This window comes from Anolis carolinensis, chromosome 1, assembly GCF_035594765.1.
Source record: "Anolis carolinensis isolate JA03-04 chromosome 1, rAnoCar3.1.pri, whole genome shotgun sequence".
Lineage (NCBI taxonomy): Eukaryota > Metazoa > Chordata > Lepidosauria > Squamata > Dactyloidae > Anolis > Anolis carolinensis.
In genome coordinates, this window is record NC_085841.1 from 197798495 (window position 1) to 197820778 (window position 22284).

At 41.5% G+C, this 22284-nt stretch overlaps 1 protein-coding gene across 6 annotated transcripts in view; it reads left to right on the top strand.

The window, feature by feature from the left end:
• The first annotated feature begins 4870 nt into the window (after positions 1-4870).
• Positions 4871-22284, top strand: part of gulp1 (GULP PTB domain containing engulfment adaptor 1) — a 225049-nt gene continuing 207635 nt past the window's right edge. For 5 of the 6 annotated variants that reach the window (XM_062963509.1, XM_062963527.1, XM_062963519.1 and 2 more), the window contains exon 1: positions 4871-5020. The gene's annotated coding sequence lies outside the window, so the exon portion shown is untranslated. The remainder of the gene's footprint in view (positions 5021-22284) is intronic. The other variant, XM_062963542.1, reaches the window with a different exon arrangement.

Below are 22284 nucleotides of genomic sequence, written 5' to 3' on the forward strand. Positions count from 1 at the left end.
TTCCCAAAAGGGGAGAGGGAGAGGGAGAGAGAGAAAAGGGATGGGAGGGAATCCCATTTGGAACGGTAACAGCACTGGCTTTCCCAACAGAGAACACATCATGGAAGAAAGGAAAAAGGTACCCTAAAAGGCAATTTTTTTTTTGCAAAGTAGAAGCATTATGAGGTCGCTTACAACCAAACCTTCCTGCTTGGGAGCAAAAGGAAATTGCCCAAAAAGATTTATTTTGACTCCTTCCCCAATTTCTCCTCCCACAAATTGGGCAATCCTAACCTGAGAGCAGTCTTTCCATTTATGTGTTTTAAATGAAATTTTTATCTTGTATTGTTGTTTATATTGATATATTGTATTATTGTTTTATCTTTTTATATTGTGATTGTATTGTGTTGCTTATATTTTGTTCTTATGTTGTTTGGGCCACTGCCCCATGTAAGCCGCCCCGAGTCCCCGTGGGGAGATGGTGGCGGGATATAAAGTTTTATATTTTTATATTATATCTATATCGAGTGCTACTTCATTCAAAATTTGGCAAAACATCTGGAGTTTTGAGAAAAATCCATTTCCTCACCTCTTCCTGATACGTTGGGGAAAAAAATGCTGCCCTCCACATTTAAAAGACTAAAAAACTGCACTTTAACCAAAATGAATGTAGTGGACCCACAGAATACCAGATTTTAAGTGTAGTACTCAGTGGAATTTAAGTTATGTGATGAAGTGGCATGAGAAATGGTCTGGAAGACCATGGACATCAACAAGCCCCATGAAGGAAGGAAGAGTACTGGAGTGGAAACACATTTTGAAGCGCTGTCAAGAGTTGAGTCAAACCATCGAACCACTGAATTTGAATGTAGCCTCATCACTCCACAAAATCTTTGTTAGAAAGTGTGCCTCCTCTACACATCGTGGCAAGTACCACTCGCAAAGCTCAACGCTTCAGTCTGGATCATCTTTATTAATAGCATGGACGAATCTTGGAATGTAACTTTTCCACTGACAGTGCTTCAAAAGGCATTTTGTGTCAGTGGATCTTTTTAAAACTCCCTCCTAAACTGGTCTTGCACTTCAACTACATTTTCACACTTCCAATAGCATTCCATTATTAATTCAATGGGTTTAGCCTGGGGGGGAAACACATCAATTAACCTATCAGCTTTTAAAGTGACACCGTGTATGTGTGTGTGTGAGTGCATGTGTGTATACACATACACAAAGCATGCATGCTTTCGATAGCACAGGGAAGGGCTATGTGGTGTTTGTTTTGCTGCCTGTGCCCCTGAAAGTGTCACCTCACTTTCTGTCTCTGTGACAATTGGATTTTGAAAAATGTGGCTTTTTGTGGAAGCAATGATTGATGAGAAAGTTTCAATGGAGACATCTTTTCCCCATGATAACTGTTCCAGGAGTGAATTTCTCTTCTGAGGAGTAGATTTCTCTCAGAGCCCTTCCGCACAGCCATACAACCCAGAATATCAAGATGGAAAATCCCACACTATCTGCTTTGGACTGGGTTATCTGAGTCCACACGGCCATATGTTCTAGTTCAAAGCAGATAATGTCGGATTTTATTCAGCTGTGTGGAAGCGGCCTGACTTTCTGTTGTCTCACCCCCATTCTTAACTAGGAGTCACTTGTAAGTCGGATATTTGTAACTAGGGGACGGCCTTGTACAGAGTCCCTTCTTCTCAATGCAGAACAGATGCAGTTTGACACCACAATAATAATAATAATAATAATAATAATAATAATCATCATCATCATCATCATTCTTCATTCTTCATTTGTATCCTGCCCGATCTCCCTGAAGAGACTCAGAGTGGTTTCCAACATATAAGGCAAGCATTCAGTTGCCAGGAATAAAGCCATACAGACAATACACCAAAATAAACACATGCAACAATATAACACAACCTAATTTACCTTAATAAACAAAATAACAAAAACTGAAGGTAAAGGTAAAGGTTTTCCCCTAACATTAACTCTAGTCGTGTCCGACTCTGGGGGTTGGTGCTCACCTCCATTTCTAAGCTGAAGAGCCGGCATTGTCCATAGACGCTTCCAAGGTCATGTGGCCAGCATGACTTAATGGTGCACCGTTACCTTTCCACTGAAGCAGTAACTATTGATCTACTTATATTTGCATGTTTTCGAACTGCTAGGCTGGCAGAAGCTGGGGCTAACAGTGGGAACTCACCCCACTCCCTGGATTCAAACTGCTGACCTTTTGGCCAGCAAGTTCAGCAGTTCAGCGGTTTAACCCACTGTGCCACCAGGGAACTGAAAGGATCATAAAATGCCAAAATCCTGTTAAAACACACTAAAAATAGAAAATAAAAATATTATAAAACTATTTCATTGTAGCTCCATGAGTAGAGGTTCAGCAAACCAGTGACCAAGATTACAAGATGAACATGGCCAACTACAAAAGAGCCGAGCACGGGGTAGTGCAACAGCATATCAAAGGGCTGGGGAAGTGAATGGAATGCAAGACAGAGTGCTATCTGGTTACCTACCAACTGGCCTAGGGACTAATCTGCCATGTCTCTGGACCCTTTCCACACCACTGAATAAAATCTCACATTATCTGCTTTGAACTGAGTTATATGGGAGTGTGAGCACAGATAACCAAGTTCAAAGAAGATATTGTGGGATTTTCTGCCTTGATATTCTGGATTATATGGCTCTGTAGAAGAGCCTACATCCCTGGATTTTATTTAGCGGTGTGGAAGGAGTCTAAGACATGGTAGATGAGCCAACAATATGATAAGTAAAGGTAAAGGTTTCCCCTGACGTTAAGCCTAGTCATGTCTGACTCTGGGGGTTGGTGCTCATCTCCATTTCTAAGCCAAAGAGCCAGCATTGTCTGTAGACACCTCCAAGGTCATGTGGCCGGCATGACTGCATGGAGCGCTGTTACCTTCCCGCCGGAGTGGTACCTATTGATCTACTCACATTGGCATGTTTTCAAACTGAAAACTACTCACATTGTCAGAAGCTGGAGCTAATAGCGGGTCACTCCGCTCCTGGGATTTGAACCTGTGACCTTTCGGTCTGCAAGTTCAGCTGCTCAGTGCTTTAACACACTTCGCCACCAGGGCTCATACAATATAATATGGCAGCTAAAAAAGCCAATGGGATTTTGGCCTGCATCAATAGGGGTATAGTATCTATATCCAGGGAAGTCATGCTCCCCCTCTATTCTGCCTTGGTCAGACCACACCTGGAATACTGTGTCCAATTCTGGGCACCGCAATTGAAGGGAGATGTTGACAAGCTGGAAAGTGTCCAGAGAAGGGCGACTAAAATGATCAAGGGTCTGGAGAACAAGCCCTATGAGGAGAGGCTTAAAGAACTGGCATGTTTAGCCTGCAGAAGAGAAGGCTGAGAGGAGACATGATGAGGGCCATGTATAATATGTGAGGGGAAGTCATAGGGAGGAGGGAGAAAGCATGTTTTCTGCTGCCCTGGAGACTAGAGGCCCTTCCACACAGCCATATAACTCAGAATATCAAGACAGAAAATCCCACAATATCTGCTTTGAACTGGGTTATCTCAGACCACACTTCCATACATTCCATTTCAAAGCAGAAAATGTGGGATTTCATTGAGCTGTGTGGAAGGGGCCTAGGATGCGGAATAATGGCTTCAAACTACAGGAAAAGAGAGGCCCTAGTTCAAAGCCGATGACGTAGTCTGTGTGCATCCAGAAGAAGACCAACAAGTGATTCTAAACACCTTTGCAGAAGCATACGAGAAGCTTGGCCCCTCACTGAACATCGAGAAAACCAAAGTGCTCTTCCAACAGGCACCAGCTATCCCGTCTGCAATGCCAGGAATACAGCTTAACGGTGTAACAGTAGAAAACATTGACCATTTCCGCTACCTTGGCGGTACCTATTGATCTACTCACATTGGCATGTTTTCAAACTGCTAGGTTGGCAGAAGCTGGAGCTAACAGCGGTCACTCCCGCCGCTCCCGGGGTTTGAACCTGGGACCTTTCGGTCTGCAAGTTCAGCAGCTCAGTGCTTTAACCCACTTCGCCACCGGGGCTCCATTCTGGGTTATATGACTGAACATTAGGAAAAACTTCCTCACCGTGAGAGCTGGAGCCTCCGATGGCCTAGGGGATAAAAGCCTCGTGACTTGAAGGTTGGGCTGCTGATCTGAAAGCTGCCAGGTTCGAATCCCACCCAGGGAGAGTGCGGATGAGCTCCCTCTATCAGCTCCAGCTCCATGTGGGGACATGAGAGAAGCCTCCCACAAGGGTGGTAAAAACATCAAAAACATCCGGCCCGTCCCCTGGGCAATGTCCTTGACGGCCAATTCCCTCACTCCAGAAGCAACTCTGGTTGCTCCTGACACAAAATAAATAAATAAATAAATAAAACCGTGAGAGCTGTTCAGTGGAACTCTCTGCCCCAGAGTGTGGTGGAGGCTCCTACTTTGGAGGCTTTTTAGCAGAAGCTGGATGGCCATCTGTCAGGGGTGCTTTGAATGTGATTTCCTGCTTTTTGGCAGGGGGTTGGACTGGATGGCCCATGAGGTCTCTTCCAACTCTATGATTATATGATCCCAGGATCTGATCCCAGATTACTTGGCAGTGGGGACTCATATAATCCAGGTTAAAGAAGAAAACCAGGGATCAGATCCTGGGATATAGGGCCTTAGTGCGATGGCACCATGAGAGTTGTAGTTTCAGAAGCGCTGGAGCCGCCTCTGCCAAAGCACACCTCCAGGATGCCATGGCCTTGAGCCAGGGCAGTTCCACAGGCGAGTGGTGCCAAAGGCGTCCATCCTTCAGTGTAGGAGAGGCATTGCTTCCAGCAGAGGAAGGGTGAGGCGGGGAGAGCCAGCGAGCCAGGGCCGTGACGTCACAAAACTTTGCCTCGGCGGCTGAGAAAGGAGGGAGGGCGGCAGGGAAGGAGAAGCCGGAGAGGCGGCTGCTGCTGCTGCTGCTGCGTGTGCCTCTCGCTTTGTGGCCAAACTGGAGGCTGGAGTCGGGCTGTTTTCTCTCCTCATGAGGTAAGCCCGCCACTCTCGGTCTCTGCTGGCTGTTCTGCTTTGTTTCTTGTTCGCCTTTCTGACGAGAGAGGGAACTCGGAGAAGTCTCCGGAACTCTTGTGCGGAGTTGTCTCAGAAAGGGGAGGGAGGGGGCAAAGCGGTCCAAGAAGGAGGGGGAGTTGTTGTTGTTGTTGTTGTTTCAGTTAGGAATATCTGCGAGTTTGTAAGGGGAAAGCCTGTTGAGCAGCAGGGATGCTGCGACGTGAGAGGAGGAGAAGGAAAACGAGCTCCTCAGTCACAGCTAACACTTTTGGCACCACTTGGACTGTTATGGCTCAATGATACTAATAAGAAGTTGGGCCCCTTCCCTATCAAATCCAGGTTCTCTGCTTTGAACTGCATTATATGACAATGTAGACTCCACACAGCTGAATAAAATCCCACATTATCTGCTATGTTTACCCAGGGCCCATCCACACAGACCTATATCAAGACAGAAAATCCCTCATTATCTGCGTTGAACTGGAATATATGGCAATGTGGATTTAATAATCCAGCTCAAAGCAGATATTGTGGGAATTTGTATCTTGATATTATGGGATTTAGGGCTGTGTGGAAGGGTCCCCAGTTCAAAGCAGATATTGTGGGATTTCCTGCCTTGATATTCTGGGTTATATGGCTGTGTGGAAGGGCCTTGGAATATATGGCAATGTGGACTGAGATATCCCAGTTCCAAGCAGATACTGTGGGATTTCTTGCCTTGATATTCTGAGTTATATGGCTATGTGGAAGGGTCCAGGAATATATGGCAATGTGGACTGAGATATCCCAGTTCAAAGCAGATATTGTGGGATTTTCTGCCTTGATATTCTGAGTTATATGGCTGTGTGGAAGGGCCTTGGAATATATGGCAATGTGGACTGAGATATCCCAGTTCAAAGCAAATATTGTGGGATTTTCTGCCTTGATATTTTGGGTTTTACGGCTGTGTGGAAGGGTCCTGGGTTATCTGAGTCCACACTGTCATATATCCCAGTTCAAAGCAGAAAATGTGGGAATTTATTCAGCTGTGTGGAAGGGGCCCCAGTTCCAAGCAGATATTGTCTGCCTTGATGTTCTGAGTTATATGACTGTGTGGCAGGGCCCTGAGTCCCCACTGCCAGATAAACTGGGATAAATAGATAATCTGAGATCAGATCCAATGTGGAAAGACCAAGGTTGTTGACCTTAGCCAGCCTTTACTCAATGGCAAATCCTAGAATGCCATCGCCTTGAGCTCTGGTAGTTCAAGTGGGGTCAAACTGCATTAATCCTACAGTGGAGATGCACTATATGACACTGAAGAAGGGGCCTGAGGGCCCTTCCATACAGTCATATAACCCAGAATATCAAGGCTGAAAATCCCACAATATCTGCTTTGAACTGGGGCATCTTCCACATAGCTGAATAAAATCCCACATTTTCCACTTTGAAGTGGATTATATGGCAGTGTGGACTCAGATAACCCAGTTCAAAGCAGATATTGTGGGATTCTCTGCCTTGATATTCTAGGATATAGAGCTGTGTGGAAGGACCCTAAATCCATATATTCCAGTTCAAAGCAGATAGTGTGTGATTTTTATTCAGTTGCCTGGAAGGGGCCTGAAGAAGGGGGCTGAGGCCCCTTCCACACTGCCATATTCAGATTATCTGCTTTGAACTGGATTATATGGCAGTGTAGACTCATATAATCCAGTTCAGATAATGGGAATTATCTGCTTGGATAATCTGGTTTATAAGGCAGTGTAGAAGGTGCTTGAGGAAGGGCCCTTCCACACAGCCATATAACCCAGAATATTAAAGCAGATAATCCACAATATCTGATTTGAACTGGATTATTTGAATCCACATATAATCAAGTTCAATGTGGATTTTATATAGCTGTGTGGAAGGGGCCCAGAACCACCTAAAACTTGACTTTTTTCTCACAGCTTTCTTCCTGGCTGGGCAGGAACCCTTATAATAATAACAATAATTATTTTATAGATACATATTTAAAAAAAATGCATTGTTTATATCCCATCCCCTCTCCCCAAAGGGACTCAGGGTAGCTAAAATAGTATTAGGCCCCTTTGATCATCTGCCATATAATCCAGATGATCAAATCAGATAATCCATATTATGTTTTGAACTGGATTGTATGAGTCTACACTAGCATGTAATCCAGGTCAAAGCAGATAGTATGGGTTTTATGTGACACTGTAGAAAGGCTCTTAGCTAAATTATAATTTATCTAATACTCTTGTCAGCCAAAACATACACAATAAAGCATGACACTTTAAGATCCCACATAGCTGTATTGAACTGGATTATATGGTAGTGTGGACTCAGATAACCCAGTTCCAAGCAGATATTGTGGGATTTTCTGCCTTGATATTTTGAGTTATATGGCTGTATGGAAGGTCCGTGAAATATATGGTAATGTGGACTGACAGATCCCAATTCAAAGCAGATATTGTGGGATTTTCTGCCTTGATATTCTGAGTTATATGGCTGTATGGAAGGGCCCTGGAATATATAGCAGTGTGGACTGAGATATCCCAGTTCAAAGCAGATATTGTGGGATTTTCTGCCTTGATATTCTGAGTTATATGGCTTTGTGGAAGGGCCTTGGAATACATGGTAATGTGGACTTAATAACCCAGTTCAAAGCAGATATTGTGGGATTTTCTGCCTTGATATTCTGAGTTATATGGCTTTATGGAAGGGCCCTGGAATATATGGTAATGTGGACTGAGATATCCCAGTTCAAAGCAGATATTGTGGGATTTTCTGCCTTGATATTCTGGGTTATATGGCTGTGTGGAAGGGCCCTGGTTTATCTGAGTCCACAATGCCATATATTCCAGTTCGAAGCTGATAATGTGGGATTTAATGAGCTGTGTGGAAGGGGCCTTAATCTACTTCTTCCTCATTTGGGGAGGATATCGTAGGACATGTGGAAATGCAGCAGAAATAGTTGCGCTCGTTGGACGACTTAAGAACCTCACTGGATGTGGAAACTTTTGGGGGATTTAGGGCTAACTCGGGAAACATCAAGGCAGAAAATCCCACAATATCTGCTTGGAACTGGGTTATCTGAGCCCACACTCAGATAATGTGGGATTTCCTGCCTTGATATTCTGGGATATAGGGCTGTGTGGAAGGGCCTTGGGTTATAGAAAACATATTGCAGTTCAAAGCAGATAATGTGGGATTTTATTCAGCTGTGTGGAAGGGGGTCTGAGTCTGCTTCTTCTGCTGCTGCTCTTTCTCCTCCTCCTCCTCCTCTTCTTTTGTTTGCCGGAGTTTGACTTTGCGGCAGGCGGCTCTTGGGTGGCGAGGAGGGCACACCCCTCGCCCTGGCGCATCTACACTTTGCCGAAGGAATGCAGCTCATGGCTCTGGCTTTCTGTTTGCTGTGACATTTCAGAATGCTTTGCCCAAGCCCCGAAGCCCCTTTGCGACCCCCGGCTTGGCGCTGACTTGTGGCAAGCTTCATCTGAAAGCAAGCAAGTGGGACTTCTTTCTTTCTTCCCCAGGAGGGATCTTTCCCAGGAAGGATCCGCCCCGCCGGGGTCTTGGAGTTGGTATGTGGCGCCCGGCTGAGGCGCTTTGAAGAGCTGTCTCTGTCTGCCTCTTGTTGTGATTTGCCTTTTCCGTCTCGCTTGCTAAACCCGCCGCCAAGCTTTGGGGGCTCATTTACTCTGGCAGGTTTGGAGGGAGAGAGATGGTAAGGGTAGTAATCAGTGACTTTTTTTCCTTTTCAGTAATCAGTGGCTTCCTAAGCCTGCAGTCTAAGGCATAATCTAAAAGTGCACCTGCATTGTAGAGAATTAATACACTCTGTCACTACTTTAATTCACTTTAATTATCTGCCAAAGAGTTCCAGTGCCTCACCAAACTACATTTCCCAGGAGATCAAAGCATTGGGCCATGGCAGATAAAAGTAGTGCCAAACTACATTCATTCTCTTGTCGAAGGCTTTCATGGTCGGTATCACTGGGTTGCTGTGTGTTTTCTGGGCTGCATGGCCATGTTCCAGAAGCATTCTCTCCTGATGTTTCACTCATATCTATGGCAGGCGTCCTCAGAGGTTGTGAGGTCTGTTGGAAACTAGTCAAGTGGGGTTTATATATCTGTCGGAGAAAGAACTCTTGTCTGTTTGAGGCAAATGGCCAGCTTGATTATCATTGAATAGTCTTGCAGTTCAAAGCCTGGCTGCTTCCTTCCTGTGGGAATCCTTTGTTGGGAGGAGTTAGTTGGCCCTGATTATTTCCTGCCTGGAATTCCCCTGTTTTTTGAGTGTTGTTCTTTATTTACTGTCCTTATTTTATAGTTTTTTCTGCTGCGTAGATGCACCCTCTGTCTGTTCTTGTTTTGTGTTGTCGAAGGCTTTCATGGCCGGGGTCACAGGGTTGTTGTATGTTTTCTGGGCTGTATGGCCATGTTCCAGAAATATTCCTTCTGGAGCATGGCCATATAGCCTGGAAAACATACAGCAACCCTGTTCTTTTTTTGATTTTGTAGCTCTGCATTTCCTTCTCAATTGCAAAACCCACTACCACATGGAGCTAATTTATTTTGAATTAGATGTTTGGAAGGAGGGAGATGATCTGCACTATCTAAGAATAGTAGCCAATGACTTCTGTTTTTGGTAATCATTGGCTTTCTAAGACAACGAGTAATGAGATGTTGTTTCTAAAACAAAGTCTAAGGTTGGATCTACACTGTCATATAATACAGCATCGGATCCCAGATTATCTGCTTTGAACAGGATTATATATGAACAAGCCCTATGAGGAGTGGCTTAAAGAACTGGGTATGTTTAGCCTGCAGAAGAGAAGGCTGAGAGAAACATGATTGCCATGTATAAATATGTGAGGAGAAGTCATAGGGAGGAGGGAGCAGGCTTGTTTTCTGCTGCACTGGAGACTGGGATGTGGAAAAATGGCTTTAAACTACAGGCAAGGAGAATCCACTTGAACATTAGGAAGAACTTCCTCTCTGTGAGAGCTGTTCAGCAGTGGAACTCTCTGCCCCGGAGTGCGGTGGAGGCTCCTTCTTTGGAAGCTTTTAAACAGAGACTGGATGGCTATCTGTCGGGGTGCTTTGTATGCGATTTCCTGCTTCTTGGCAGGGGGTTGGACTGGATGGCCCATGAGGTCTCTTTCAACTTTTATGATTTTATATGAGTCTACGCTGCAATATAATCCAGTTCAAAGCAAATCATCTGAATTTTATATGGTGTGGAAGGGACCTTAGTCAGGTAGATTTTGCTGCCTTAGGAGACCAAAGTTATGAAAGAGTTTTTGGTGTGAGTAATATCTTAATGAATAAAAAAGTATTAGCAGTGACATGTTGGTTTGTGAGAAATCACATGAGGTGAGAAGATGCTTCAAAGTTGACCCTCTTTGTCTCCTTGCATAATTTACTATGTAGGAGGGATTAACTTTCAAGTGAATTTGTACAGGTTTGAAACCAGCTCTACAGTTCTGTGGCAAAATATTTGGAATTGGCCTGACTAAATTCAATATGACTCCCTCCTGAGGGGAAAGCTGTGCATGATTGTGGAGTTAGCCTGGAAATTTTAGTAGAGTAACTGTTGGTTGTCATGGACTCCTGCCCACTTTCTCAAATTCATATTAGTCTTTTAGGTGCCAAAAGTCTTTGTTGTCTTTGCTGCAGCAACCTAAATATGGCCGTCTTCCCATAGCTTCTCCCGTAGTTCTTGCTAATAATGCTGCCTTACTTTTCTTGTTTCATGTGAGGGTGATGAAGAGAGATACAGTTTTCTCTTGGCTGGAATGCAGCTTTAATCCTAAACTGCTGTCCACAGAAGATATGCTAAGTATGCGTATTGCTGTTGCTGTGTTCAAGTCATTTCTCACTTAAGATTACCCTAAAGGGAAGCTATCATGGTTTTTTGGGGGAAGATTTACTCAGAGGAGATCTGTTGTGGTCTTCCTGAAGGAGTATGACTTGCCCATGATCACGTAGTAGGTTTCCATCACTGAGTAGGAATTTGAACCCTGACTTCATAGAGTGTCCTAGCTGAATACTCAAGCCACTACACTTCATTTTCTCTCAGTTTATATCCCTGTTTAAATACCTGCATTTTTGAGTAAGCCCATAATAATCTGACACTTATAGATCAGTCCATGTCCTCTAAGGTCAATGATATTTACGTTCTAGCAAGTGTCATCAGCATTACATTTTGAATTTTTCAAATTTACTTCATGCCATATTCTCTAAAGTGAAAGTCCTAGAAAAACAAATAATGCATAAGCAAACCTACTTAAATCAAAATATGAAGTAGAACAGTTTGCTGAGTTTATATGAAAAGGTATGCAGACTGACTTTGAAATTGAACTAAAACTGATGCTTTTTGTGGTTCTATAAAGATTGCACGCTCAACTAATATGTCTCAGTGTATTAGGACAAAACTTTAATCACTCTCAGGACTTATGAATACATGTGTATTTGCAAATTGCAGGTATAAGTAAAAGCATCATGCATGTAACTTGATTGTACAAATCTTAGGACATGTGGAAACGTGGCAGTCATAATTTCTCATTTAACAAGGGCTGCACGAAAGATCCTGAACCCTTGATTCCAGGATTGTATAATGAAAAACGAAGGGAGTTTCAGCACTGAATAGCTATGATTGTGTGACACTGCTTCAATGCAGTTAGCAGTATATGTTGATTAATACTTAACCTGAGGAGATTTACTGTAGCAAGTGTATAAAATGATAATATACACATTTGTAAGGAAAATAAATGAGAGAGCGATAGGATAGAGAAGCCTAATTAAAGAACTGCTTCTGTTAATGGGATTGGGAGCAGGTAGGTGATTCCCATCTAGCATGAACCTCTACTCTGCTTTACCCTCAAAACCTGCCCCACAAGACAAGGATACTTGTTTAAAGCATGATGGCAAGGGAGGAGAGAAGAACGTTACTCTGTTACGTTTTTATCTTATTAAAGTTTAACAATGGAGTGTGGTACAGAAGGACTGTATTGTTGCATTTGATCTCTGCTTGATGGTTTTGCTGTTATATTAGTTGTATTTGTATATTTCTCAAAGGCTTGAAGAGCATTTTGTAAATCTAACAATGTTGTTTGCAGTCATAAAGAAATGGTCCATGTAGTGCCCCATGGTGTTCTAAGCAAAGGGAGGCAGGTTGCTATCAAAAGCCTACAAACAAGATGTGGAGGAGACATTAGTCACTCTTACTTGTCCCCCAGTATCCGATATCCACAGGCAATAAGCTTTCACTGTGAATCTTCCTCTTTTGGGATGTCATTCCAGAGGGTGTGCTGTGCTGAGATATAATTAAGCTATTAACTAATAGAGTTGCTAGCCATACTGGGTGGTGTTGCTTTCCTGTGGAGATTGGAACAAACTGTTATATTTAGCATGTATGCTTTTGCTTTTGTATAGTTCTTATAATTCTAAGATTTGCAGTGGCAGTTCTGTTATTTCTATTACCTCTCTGGGTAGCAGGATATTTGAGGTTCAGCACAGTCTTTTGCAGAGAGAATATAGACACACTCGTGACATTTTGTAACAGGTTTTTATATACAGTAGTTATTATTTACCATTTGTGTAGCAAGTGCTAATCTTTGAAACAGTAGCTAGTGACTATGCACATGGGAGTGTTATTTATGGTCACACTCCAGCTGTTCAAGGTAGTTCTCTCCAATCCTTTAACCAACTAGTTGTGGTGTATTGTAGCCATCGCACACTGAAGAAACCTTCAGCTCTTAATAGTCATCAAAGGAAGCACCATTAGCTGTCTGTTGAGCAATAGTGAGATAGGACATTATCTCACTTGAAAGCCATACTTCGATTCTTTTCCTTGAAAGTGGCAAGTGAGAGCAGTAATTGCCTCTGCTTATCTGTAAGGCCTATAACCATTCCACATTGCTATTATCAAATAGCAGTAATAAGTGACATTCTTGGGTTAGCTGCTTTGATTTCTGTTGATTAGAGTGGGGTTGGACTACTACCTATTTCTCCTTAAACTGTAGTCTGCTATGCTAATGTTACGAAATCATTCCCGTCCATCTTTTAGCAACTGGTTAGTGGTAAGACTCCATTAGTAAAGAGGTAAATTGCAGGACATGTTGACTATGTTCAGCTAACATATGTGGATTACTCATGGCCAAATGTCAGCGTGCTTGAGGAAGCAAAGACCACCATCATTGAAGCGATGCTCCTACGCCATCAACTCCGCTGGACTGGCCATGTTGTCTGAATGCCCGATCACCATCCCAAAGCAGTTACTCTACTCCGAACTCAAGAATGGGAAACGTAATGTTGGTGGGCAGGAAAAGAGATTTAAAGATGGTTTTAAAGCCAACCTTAAACACTGTGGCATAGACACTGAGAACTGGGAAGCCCTGGCCCTTGAGGACTCTAACTGGAGGTCAGCTGCGTCCAGCAGTGCTGCGGAGTTCAAAGAGGCACAAATGGAGGGCCTAAAGGAGAAACGTGCCAAGAGGAAGGAGCGACAAGCCAACCCTGACCAGGACCGCCTTCCACCTGGAAACCAATGTCCTCACTGTGGTAGAACATGCGGATCAAGAATAGGTCTCTTCAGCCATCTAAGAACCCACGCACAGAACCCCACGGCTAGAAGACCATCATCCTCGAACTACGAGGGATTGCCTAAGTAAGTAAAGTAAGTAAGTACTCATGGCCATGTAATACCTTTACTTTTACCTTTATTACTGTTTTTCAAATATTTGAAATTTGCTGTGTTTCAACAGAAAGCTCTAGTACAGTCATGCAGAACTCCTATAAAATCCATTTACACTGACTAAATAAAGCATCTGTAATAAATAATTGGGTTCTAATAATTTAATTATGTTATCCCATGTATGCATTTAGTTCTGGGTAACATGATAGATCTACACAGAAAACTCATGAAAGTTAATGAGTTTGTATCTGTTATGTCTGTAATCCAGTGGTCCTCAACCTGGGGTCCCCAAATGTTTTTGGCCTTCAACTCCCAGAAATTCTAACAACTGGTAAGTTGACTGGGATTTCTGGGAGTTGTAGGCCAAAAACATTTGGGGACCCCAGGTTGTGAACCACTGCTATAATCGGTAAGGCACATGATAACATCTTTTCTAGTATGATTAGCTGTGTTGAAGGATGCAGGGATAGTTACTATTTTGTGTGGATATCACACAGAATTCTGCCAGAGACTTTTCTTTATTGCTACCTATAAACTACTTACTACATGACATCCAGCTATATAATTATGTATTACCAGGGCTACCATTAATCATTGCAATTTCTCTCAGTATGTGATCAAAGGGTAGCTAATGGACAGATTACTTTCCCCAAAGGTATGATGACTTTTGAGTAATCAGTGGACTTATCCTTGAAGTGATCCTAACTTCACATAAATGCCATTGACACTGAATTTGTCTGTGACAACACAGGGCAGAAATTCTGGAATCTTTTTTTTAACAGCTCAGTGAAAACATCTTGGTGTGCTGCAGTTTACAAGGGAAGGAAAATGTATTGGATTAAGAATTATTAGAAAATAGATTAAAATATGTTATGATTCAATGACACACATGTGTTATTCCTTTTCCTGCATTTATAATACTCTGCACAGATTTGTCCATCTCGTTTCAGAAATATTGTGCATTTGGAGAATGAACAACTAAAATGTTTAAAACTGTTGTGAGTGCATCATCCTTGCTGCCCCCAAAGTTTCTGAGGTGGGGAAACTTTAATACCATGGGTGCTCAGTGTCCATGGAGGATTGGTCCCAGAGTTCCTTGTAGATAACCCCCCCCCCCAAAAAAAAAAACACCACAACAACATATGGGTGCATGACTGTGATGGGCCCACAGTCCAGAAAGAAGGTGGCTATGGGGCAACATGACATTGTTAATAACATCAAAATACCCCATTGGTTTGGATTGCCCCAAACAATGAAAGCTTTAAGAAAAGCCTCATTCGCTGAAATAAAAAAGCCAACTGATCCACTTCCATGTTGCATCTCATAATGTCCAAATTATGCATTGACAAAATAAATGTGTATAGGAATGCAATCTTGGCATCTGTTTCAAGAAAGCACAGATTTTACTTTTCAAAATCGGCTGTGTACATACAACATTTCAAGTAATAATTCTGAATGCTATGCTACATAGGTTTTTCATGTACTATAAAGCAATTTCAACGTGAATAAGATCTAGTTTAAAATAACAGATAAAACAATATATCAGTAACTCATTCTTACTTTGTGTATGTATATTTTAAAAATCAGGTATGTTTGTGCAATCCTTAAAACAATTTAGATATAAAATATTCACTTTTGGCCATCAGACATACATTTATGTGTGTTCAGTAATGCACATAATTATGTTTCGTCCAACTATAAATGTTTAAACAACACAAACAGCATTAGAAGGGAAAAGTACTTCCTCATTTAAATTAGCCTGAAGCTATAAAGGCTTCCACATGGTAATGATCATTTAACAAAACTCTATATTGAAGCTATGTAGGGGAAAACATGGTCTGCTTTTAAGGAAGCCTGAGACAATATAGCTTTGTGTGCCTTGATCTATACAGCTCTGCTTTGTAATGGAGATATGGAATCCCTTTGCAATATCCCCTTTTTTTCAAAGGTGTTTTTGAAATGTTAGAGCAGTTACCTTAATATCAATGGAATAACAGACTGGAATATTTCATGATCTGGGAATCTAGTAACCTAATGTAATTTAACATACAGTTGCTCCTCTATATTCATGTCTTGAAAATATAAATTCAACATGCAAACCTCAATTTTGCCATTTGATATGAGGGACACCATTTTACTACATTCTATATCATGGGACTTGAACTTCCATGATTGTTGGTATTTACAGAGAAGTCCTGGATAACAGGGGCCCGCTTTATTAAAAAGTGGCTATATCCTGAATTCACATACTTTATATTATTACAGTATTTATATTCCGCCCTTCTCACCCCGAAGGTGGTCTCAGGGTGGATCACAGAACACATATATGGCAAACATTCAATGCCAATTATAACAATGACAAGACAGACAACAGATAGAGGTGTTATATAGGCTTTCCCATCTTTCAGCATCTTTGGAGGCTGTGCTGGGATCCAGCCACTGGGGGTGCTGTTGCTCCATCTTTCTGCTGAAGATTTTTCTTTGTTTGCAAACTTCTTCCTTTTTTCTGATCAAATGCAGAGCCCAAATACCTCCATCCTCTAATGTGGTTCCTATTTATCAACTCACATTTGTTTTCAAACTGCTAGGTAGGCAGAAGCTGGGCTAAAAGTCAGAAGCTCACCTTGATCTAGGCTTTGAACTCTCAACCTTCTGGTTGACAAAATTTATCGCAGTTTGGCAATTAACCTGCTGTGCTAAAGCCCGGCCCTATATTCAGGTATAAGTCTAAAATTTAGTTAAAAATCAACCCAAAAAACCTGGGTCAACTTATCCTCAGGTTAATATGACTACAGTATCTTATTAAGAAAGGAACCACCCCATTCTCTGAGCAGAGTGGCAAAGGGCAGGAGTATAGTTTCTTCTGGGAGAACCAAAGAGAAGCACCAACATGCTCTGTTTTCTCCTCCATGGCACCACTTTTAGTATTTTTGAATGCCTGGCTGGGACAATAGTTTTGGTGGTTAGATATTGCTATCCCCCTAATGGGCATTGATGTTTTTCCAGCTCTGCAAGATGCTATTATTCTTGAATAATAGCAAAATCCATAATTTTGGCCCCGAACCTGCCTTCTATTTATACACAAGTATATATGATATTGAGCCTCCGATGGCTCAGTGTGTTAAAGCGCTGAGCTGCTGAACTTGCAGACCGAAAGGTCCCAGGTTCAAGTCCAGGGAGCGGAGTGAGCGCCCGCTGTTAAGCTCCAGCTTCTGCCAACCTAGCAGTGCGAAAACATGCAAATGTGAGTAGATCAATAGGTACCGCTCCGGCGGGAAGGTAGCGGCGTTCCATGCAGTCATGACGGCCACATGACTTTGGAGGTGTCTATGGACAACGCCGGTTCTTCGGCTTAGAAATGGAGATGAGCACCAACCCCCAGAGTCGGACATGACTGGACTTAACATCAGGGGAAACCTTTACCTTTTTTAATATATGATATTGCTAAGTCATGTTCCACAAGTAATATGAATAATATTTATATAGGACCTGAAAGACCTCTCATCTTTAAACATCCTGGTATGGGAATCAAATATAATTGACCCCATGTTGCATTATGACAAATTTCTCAATGCTCATTGTGATGAGTGAGGTACTGCCTCTGGCCAGTGTGATAATCAGTCAGCAATCTTTCCAACATTAATTGTAGATCACAGATTATCCACTACCTCAAAATATCGGCACATTGATAGACCCTGCTTGTACCTTGACATCTACTTAGAGTAAATACAAGGCACAAGACTCATTCTTTGATTTCTTAAATGTGGGGAAAGAATGAAAAGAAATCATTCTTGCTTAAAGTCAAAATTAAGATTGTGAGGATTTATTCTGAAAAACAAAGATTTTTGGAGTATATAACATACAAACCTAGAAAATTGTAAAAACGGCAAATGTATAGTTTTTTTTCTTCCACTTGCATCTCCATTCCTAGTAAAGACAAAATGTGTAACCCAGTTTCTGATACTGTACACAATTAAAATGTGATTTCAGACATGTGCTGTTGTTTCAGAACTGGGAAAAGTGTTGTGATTTACTTTATTGAGTGAGATATTTATCACTAGGGTAGCACAATATTTTGCACAGATTTCACCAGCTTTGTGCAACGTGCCACAGTTTTATTTTTGAGAGAAGGTTTGGATGAGAAGCAGACCATAGCTCTCCATTTTTGAAACAGGTAAAATGAACAGTTGAAGTGAATTATTTGCAATCCTACCTGGTGACCGAAAGGTCGCAGGTTTGAATCCGGGGAGCGGAGTGAGTGCCCGCTGTTAGCTCCAGCTTCTGCCAACCTAGCAGTTCGAAAACATGCAAATGTGAGTAGATCAATAGGTACTCCTCTGGCAGGAAGGTAACAGCGCTCCATACAGTCATGCCGGCCACATGACCTAGGAGATGTCTATGGGCAATGGCGCCTCTTTGGCTTAGAAATGGAGATAAGCACCAACCCCCAGAGTCGGACGCATCTGGACTTAATGCCAGAAGAAACCTTTACCTTTACTACATGTTCATAAGAACAAGGCTTAAAAGTTAAACGATTTCAATAGCAGAGACAATAGTCAAGTATAAGGATATTTCATTGAATGACAAAGTCAGGGTCATCCATACCATAGTGTTTCAGATAGCTATGCATACATGTGAGTGCAGGAGAGTGAAAAAGCTTCTGGAGAATGTTCTGCAGATCCCATGGACTGTTCAAGAAACAGATGAATGGACCAGAGAGCAGATCAAGCCTGAACATTACCTAGATGTCAAAATAACTAAACTGATGCTATCATACTTCAGATACAATATAAGCTGGCATACCTCACTAGAAGTAGGAAAAGAGGAAGATCATATTACACACAGATCAATTCAATTAAAGAAGCAATTGGTCCTATATTTGCAAGATCTGAGCATGGCTGTAAGTAACAGGGTTTCTCATTAGCCTCTTTGAATCCCATCATGGGAGAAAAGGATATAAATTAAGTAAATAAAATAAAACATAATAAATTCATAAGCCAAAGCTGACATGATGCCACATCACAACAACAAAGACCATTCAACATAATAGGAGATTCTTTCCTCAAATAGAAATCAGGTGGAATGAACTAGTAATGATGGCCTTATTGTGGATAAGAAACATGTTATTTGTGGACCTTGACAATATGAAGCAGCAGTTCTTCATTTCAGCTTATTTGTACAACTCCTGATATGCTATGGAGAGAGTGGGCCTCTGCAACAGTAGTGTAGTGCTTACAGGGATGAAGGTTAAGGTACAGATAAGGTAACCAGTTTGTATTTACTTAAGAGTTTGCATAAGAACAGTTGATTTCTTTTCCACATCTTGTTTTGAGGAATGCATCTCCAGCTGAATTTTCTTTAAGCTGAATGTGTTCTTTCCCTTTTTGGGAAAATTATATCAGTACTCTTAATGTGAGTCCTTATATAGAAAAAATAGTATCCTTGTGTACAAGCAGCCTTGGAAGAACCCTAACATTTGTGGAAGTAAATGTCTTTTAGAAAAAACAAACAATCCCCCCAACTCTTAAATATTGGGGAATCCATGTGCATCCAACTGAGGACAGGGGGATGCTATGTCGGCAAGTCACACGAATGACTTTTGGTGCCTTTTTGTGGAAATGGGGGGCAGAAGAATAATGGGAGGGAAAATATAATGGAGTACAGTAGAGTCTCACTTATCCAACACTCGCTTTTCCAACATTCTGGATTATTCAACGCATTTTTATAGTCAATGTTTTCAATATATCATGATATTTTAGTGCTAAATTCGTAAATACAGTAATTACTACATAGCATTACTGCGCATTGAATTACTTTTTCTGTCAAATTTGTTGTTAAACATGATGTTTTGGTGTTTAATTTGTAAAATCATAATTCGATGTGTAATAGGCTTTTCCTTAATCCCTCCTTATTATCCAACATATTTGCTTATCCAACGTTCTGCTGCCCCGTTTATGTTGGATAAGTGAGACTCTACTGTACTTAGAAATAAGGCATAACTGCTTGGCTGTAACATTGAAAAGCGTGTGCAACTCTTACTGCAACTCGCATTGGAATATGTTATGGTCCTCCTACCTCCCTTTTCAGGGGACCATGCTCAGTCTTGTTCTGTTTGTGCCTGTGATTTTTTTTCCAAATGCTTCTTCTTTCCATTGTAAAATTGCATTTCTGGCAAAAGCATATTGCATTTAGGAATTAATACATGTAATTAGAGAAGGAGGAGGCTAGTGACTTGTAAGCTTTCGAATATAGGGGAGAAAGGTTGTTGTGGGATTCTGAGCAGGAAGGAAATGCTAGGTTTGGTAACATTTACATATCCCACAACCTGGGTCTGTACTTCCCAAAGAAATAAACAGGTTTTAAAAATATTCTGACAATACCTCAAGATGATTGAAATTAACATTAGAACTTCATACCCAGAAGAACACATAATGTAGCACAGCTGATGTTTAAATACTGTAGCCTCTGCGAGCAGCACTGTGTTTTCTGGGATAATTTCTGTGTGGGGAAGGAGGGAGAGAGGTATTTCACTAATGAGCTGAGGCAGCTAAAGAGCTTGAACCCATACGGGTGCCCCTTAATCTGTTTCACATGTGCATGCTTTAGAAGAATTCTCTGTCTTAGTAAACTTTTTTTCCAGCTTGCAGTTTTAGTTACAAGAAATCTCTTGAAGGAAAACATACATATTTCAGCATTAAAATATTAATCTTATAATGCATCCAGCTATACCTGTTGCAGAAGCAGTAAGGGGATCTTAAAACCTAATTTTGCTACCAGAATTGATAGTAATACTAATACTCTTATCTCTCTGTGCCATACTATAATTGTACTTAATTAGTACAAGCTGTTTCTGCTCTGTATTCTGGTGTATGAATGCAATTATGTCAACACTGTTAAATAACAACGTTAATGTGTATAATGTGGAAGTTCAGAGAAATAATTTTTGTTTGATCTGTTATTCAGACTGGAAGATCACTTTATGTGAATTCTAGTGATGGGCACAGTGGGTTAAATCACAGAGCTGCTGATCTTGTTGACTGATAGGTCAGTGGTTCGAATTTGGGGAGTGGGGTGAGCTCCTGCTGTTAGCCCCAGTTTCTGCCAACATAGCAGTTCGAAAACATTCAAATATGAGTAGATTGATAGGTACCGCTCCAGCAGGAGCCCCCGGTGGAGTAGTGGGTTAAAGCCTTGTGACTTGAAGGTTGGGCTGCTGATCTACAAACTGCCAGGTTCGAATCCCACCAAGGGAGAGCGTGGATGAGCTCCCTCTATCAGCTCCAGCTCCATGCAGGGACATGAGAGAAGCCTCCCACAAGGATGGTAAAACATCAAAAAAACATCCGGGCATCCCCTGGGCAACATCCTTGCAGATGGCCAATTCTCTCACTCCAGAAGCGACTTGCAGTTTCTCAAGTCGCTCCTGACATGAAGAAAAAAAAAAAGCAGGAAGGGAACGGTGCCCCATGCAGTCATGCTGGCCACATGACCTTGGAGGTGTCTATGGACAACGCTGACTCTTTGGCTTAGAAATGGAGATGAGCACCAACCCCCAGAGTTGGACACAACTAGACTTAATGTCGGGGAAAACCTTTAACTTTATCTTAATGATGGGATATTTATCAATTCATTTCAGATGATCTACTGTTCACTTAATTCATGTAATTTTAATCACTTCAAATAGTATATTTATTAAATTACATTACTGTGTTGACACATCTAAAAGTTTCAGGAATGTATTTATAATATTGCTATTACTGTATTTCCAGTAACACTTTTCCCACATTGTCAAAATTTCCTAAGATGACATACCGAAAGAGTAAAAGAAATCCAGTACGTGATTATAAAGGAAACCATCAGACGTACTACATTTCAAAACAGCCACTGCTAAGCCTGAAACTAATCCAGAGTTCTGTTTGCATAGTGACCAACCAGATGTTTATAGTAGAAGTGAAAATCCTGTGGCCATCCAGATGTAGTTGTACTGCAGCCAACTCAGCATAGCTGAAAATGAGAAATCCTGGAGCTGTGGCCCAACAACAACAAAAACAAAAACAACAATAACAACAACAATTTATTTCTTATACCCCACCTCCATCTCCCCGAAGGGACTTGGGCGGCTCACATAGGGACAAGCCCTAAAAATATCAATTTGATGGACACTTAAACATAAAACAATTTACAGTATATAATTAACATAATACAATAATTATTTAAAACATCATAAAATAAACACAACTATATCAGTTAAAAACAAAGTGGAATTATTCAATACATGGGAGGACTACAAGTTTCCTACTCTTGCCCTACAAGAAACCTACAAGTAGAGTATATGAGTATCAGATAGCACTGTCCTTCTCATGTTCCCTATTACAGTAATTGGCACAGAGAAGCATGCTCTGTGTGGTGGTGAGGTTAGTACATAGTCATTATTACTAGTAGCTATAATTCATGGAGGATATGTAGCCACTTTGAAAGCCACCCAGGTTGGTTGTGTATGTGTAGCAATTCTGCAATTGGACTTGGTGTGTTCAAGAAGGATACAGTGCTTAAAAATATC